Genomic DNA, 5,039 nt, shown 5'->3' with positions numbered 1-5,039 from the left:
TGGAAGCTGGAGTATTTAACCCCCTAAACCACACTTCTTAAAGTTCAGTCCCAGGACCAACACCATCAACAGCTTCTGGGAGCCTGTCAAAAAGGAAAATGCTCAGGCCACATCTCTGTCCTGCCCAAGAGCAGCCCTGGGGCAGGGCCCCATAACCTCTATGAGGGCCTCAAGCTTGATGGTAGACCCACAAGGCTTATTTAGAAAAGATTAAAAATCAGTGCCTCAGAATCCTTGGGTAGAAATTTTCTTCTGACAAATCCTGAGTACATGCATGTTTTATTTTGAGCAAAGGTAACACTAGTCAGGAAAAATCCTTAAGAAAAAAATAAACAAGGAGAATTATTTTCGGTACAAAGCAAATCACAAAGGTTGTCTCTCTAGATGCTCCTAGGAAGGGGTTTCCTCCAGTTTCCACCACACTCTGTTTATGACTAAGAGTTACAATACCCTGATAAATAGCATTTGTATATAAGCTTGCTAGTCTGCAAGCATCATCAAAAGAGATCCTATCTGTTCCCTACTGTGTTCTCAAATCTAGCCTAATCCACGACACGTACAGATTCACAATATTTGTAGTCTGAATCCCTATTTCCCCTTTGCCTTAGCTTCTCAAGGCAGGAACTCCACTGTCTAGAATTCTGTATATCCCATGCCTCGGATGCCACTGTGCTAAGTACATAGTAGTGTTGTAACTGGGCAGCCTGGGATTCTGCCCCCTGTGGCCATGTATAAACATAACATGAAGATCTGTGGCAAAGAAAAAAGGTTTTTATTAACAGGGTTCCCAATTTGAGGGGGCTGGCAGCATTCCTGCTCTGAGCCAACCTTTTCCTCAAAGCACAGAAATTCCCTTGTTTTCAAAAAGACTGAAATTCAAATTCAAACCCATACCCAGAAGTTCCCCATTATTTCTTACCTGTCCTTCTCAAGCTCAAGACAGCTACACAAACAGGTCTCCATCCTCAGGCACTCTCTCTCTCTCTCTCTCTCTCTCTCTCTCCCCCTCTCTCTCTCATGCACACTTGTGGGTTCCAGAGTTGCCATCACTGCAGCAGACTCTGTCTCCCGGGATCTGGAATGTGCTGCCCTGTCACTGTACCAGTTGTGCAAAGGGCTCAGTCTTCTGGGCCCAGGACACCAGGCTGTGGTCACCCCATGGGCCAGTGCTCATTTCTAGTCTGGGCTTTCATGTGCTGCTCTCTGGGTGAGAGAATAAAAGCTGTCCAGGACCTGTGTGCCGTGCCGCACAGGGTCACAGCATCCCAGGGGCTGGAGCCTGGTGAGACACACATCCCAGCACAGGAAGGACCCCACCTCTGTGAGCTGGCTCCCATCTGGGCCTGGCATCTGCTGGTCCCATGAGTGTGCCTGCCTGTGTGGGGCAAAAGAAGAGATGAGGCTTCTCCATGCATTCTGTTTTAAATCTTTTCCCCCAAACACCATGCACTGTGGGAGTGTCCTTGTGCCTGCCAATTCTAGCCAATGTCCACCATGTGCTTCTGGCTTTTTAACCAATGTGGGCTCATCAGCCATGTTTGTCACTTCTCCAGTGTTCTCACCCCTCCTCCAGCTGCCATGTTCTGCAAGAAGGCAAGGTCTCCAGTCATGCACTGGACACTGCATCTCAGCCGGGGCGGGGTGTTGCACAACCAGCTGCAGCTTGCTGATCTACATCATCCCCTTTTGTTTTGACCATTTTGGCTGGCTCAGGCTTAGTACAAGCTCCCTCTGGCTGGGTCACGAGCTGCTCAAGCTGCTGGGGCTGTGCACACTGACTGTGTACTGTCGCCTTGGGCAGCAGCCTCCTCCTACAGCTCCTCCCTTCTCTGGTAAGGCACAGGCTCTGGCAGGCTGCTCAATTAACCCTCAGCCCTTGGCATTTTCTGGCTCCCCCACCTCACTAGCCCCTCCCCAGAAATGCAGTTTTTTCCATTAATTCGGGGATCTCTTCCCTGCTTTCCAGCAATCTGGCTGAGCAACCCACTACAGTGTGGATGACGAAGGGGCTTTATAATAAATCTGAAAAGCCCAGCGACCAAAAGTAATGTCACGTGGTGATCTGATCATAAATTTTTAACTTGTCAAGTCATGGTGGGCAGCCACATCTCAGGTATATAAATAACTTCTTTAGTAAGAGGTTTAACTTTGCCTTAAGCAAGCCTTGTCCATTTTTTCACTGTGCATCTAGGTTAATATACCTTTAAAATGCTTCTTTTCAGAACCCCAGGAAGGGGAAGCATAACCACTCTGAAGAGAGCACGTAATCTTGTTAACTATCCTGCAATCCAATCCCTGCCTTGCCTTCTCCCACCTTCCTGTAATCTTCCTTACGCTTCCTCCTTAATTCCAAATGTAAAAAAGAAACCAGAACTGCCAAGTGCTTTTCTCAGACCATTAAGATCTTGCTTCCAGTGTGGCCTGTTTGGCCCAAATAGACTTTAATAAAGTCTTATATAAAATGTTTCTACAAGTTTGGATGTTCTTATACCAACAATAAATTCTCAATAAACATAAATAAATAAGTGAGACCTGGTTGGTGTGACTCAGTGGTTGAGTGCCATCTTGTAAATCAAAGTGTTGCCTGTTTGATTCCTAGTCAGAGGGAATCAAACAGGCCCACATGCCTGGGTTGTGGGCCAGGTCCCAAGTAGGGGGTGTGTGAGAGGCAACCACACACTGATGTTTCTCTCCCTCTCTTTCTCCTTCCCTTCTACTCTCCTAAATATAAATAAATAAATTCTTTGAAAAAATAAACAAATAAAATCATTATATAAATATCAAACTCAATCCCCATTGTTTACTCAATCAATTCATATTCTGATATATTTTAAAGTTTTGCTGGAAATAAGTGGACATGTACCAAAGGAATTTCAGTTGCACTAAGTACTTGACCTCAGAGCAGATCGCACAAGGTCCTTCTGCAGGCATAAAGAAAAATCATCTCAGAAAAAGACAAAAATTTATTTCAGAAATTAAAGCTAAATGTTGACCAGAATCCACTTTATGTCTGAACTGTTGATATAAGAGACATCCAAATCTGTAGAGAATTTCGGGGGGTTTATTTGAGCCAAACTGATGACATGTACTGGGAAGCAAAAACTCAAATGCTCCAAGAATAACGTTTTGCAGCTTCTTTTATGCATTTGAAATGAAGCAGGGAATACAAGGAAGATTACATGAGAGTGGAAGAAAGCAAGGCAGGGCTTGGATTACACAATTATGTGCTTTCTTAAGGGTGGTTACACCTTTGAGGGGTATTAGTTCTGGCATTTCAAAGGTGTATTATTCTAGGTGCACAAGAATAATGGGACAGGGCTGGCTTTAAAACCTTTCACTACAGAAGTTATGTGATAGGGGTGTAACTGCTTACCTTGACCTGCCTGGTTAGGAATTTATGATTTATTACAGCACCCCTTTCTTGTCCACAGAACTGATTCACCTTCTAACTTACTGTGTTTAAAATAATAACTGATCATAATAAAATTTTAAGAAATGCTGATAACTGTATAGTTCCAAGAACAATATGGTGATGGTTTTATATTATAATCTGTCACTGAAAATTTGCCATGCAATTTTTTTCTCTGAATATATTTTTCATGATATAAGTGACATCTATGTCCATTCTTTCACATTCATGGCTGATTTCATGAAATGACCCTAGCCCTTGGTTTTCTAATTGGATATATAGAGAATTAAATCTATAGCAATTGTTTCTTGTTTTAGCTTGTTTTGGGAGATAGAGTAGATTATAATAGGATACTGAAAAGAGTATTCCCCACCCAAACAAGCTTGTTTAAATTTGTTTAACCATTAACTAAAGTTAAACACCTTTATTTATAGTTGTATTTATCTGATTCTTTAATATCTAACATGTGCTGTACATGGCCTGGGTGGGGAGAAGGGAATAGGTTTCAATCTTCCTTTCCTAGGAATCTTTTGTTCTTTGAACTCAATTTAGCCTCTCCCAAGGTACAGTTTGGGAAAGGCTGCTCAGTTCTGAGAGCAGATATTTAGTCCTTTGTGAAATACCACTCTTAAAGAGAGGAGCTAGGGAGGCCCACAGGCTACTGCAACAGACTCTGATTTTAATAGTTAGACTGCTACTACATGGATTTTGTAAGGACAGTTAAGAGGAGCACATTTATACTAGGACAAAAAAGAAATATCAATGTAATAAAAATTTTGAATTTAGTCTGAAAAATTTTTAAAGATTAAAGACAGCCCTGACTGGTGTGGTTCAGTGAGTTGGGCACCCTCCCACAAACGAAAGGCTGCCCGTTCAACTCCTGGTCAGGGCACACGCGCACGTGATACTTCGGGCCAGGTCCCTAGCTGGGGGTGCACGAGAGGCAACAGACTGATGTTTCTCTGGCACATCAGTGTTTCCCTCCCTCTCTTTTTTCTTCCCTTCCCCTCTCTCTAAAAATAAATAAACAAAATCTTTTTAAAAAGGTTAAAGACATAAATGAATCATTACTTTATTTAAATTTTGTCAAAGCACTTTTCTATTAAGTGTTATTCATTCTCTTCAATTAATCTTATTTTGTCTTCTCTGTGTATGTCAGAGTCAGTTGAGGGATTTTCTAACCAAAGCATTAGATTCCTCTCCCTCTGCCAAATGAATGTTTGTGTCAGGGCCTTGGACCTGCCCAGGCCTAAGTGTGAATGTGATTTTGTTTGCCCTCTTTTTAAATCTCCATATTATCTTGATAATATTTAATTCTTGGGCTTGTTACTATTAAATGTGATAATGAATGTGAAGCCCTCCCTTATTGCTCAACACACTGTACTTTCTGCTTCACCCAAATATCCTACGTCTGTCCAAGGCCTGTATCCATGTGGGGCTGCCATGCGCTGCCTCGTGCTGTTGGATGATTGTGCAAAGGAATTTGTCTTACGCCTCTCTATGTTCCCCCATGTGCCCCTGCTGGAAATATTTATCCCCCCTCCATCTGAAGAAGACGCCCAAGCTTTGGTGTTCTGTGGGCTTGTGACACAGAACACCATTACAGGGTAATGGACAAATTGACCAGATC

Source organism: Phyllostomus discolor, chromosome 2, assembly GCF_004126475.2.
Source record: "Phyllostomus discolor isolate MPI-MPIP mPhyDis1 chromosome 2, mPhyDis1.pri.v3, whole genome shotgun sequence".
Taxonomy (NCBI): Eukaryota; Metazoa; Chordata; class Mammalia; order Chiroptera; family Phyllostomidae; genus Phyllostomus; species Phyllostomus discolor.
The sequence above is the reverse complement of the archived record's forward strand: the minus strand, read 5'-3'. Positions refer to the sequence as shown.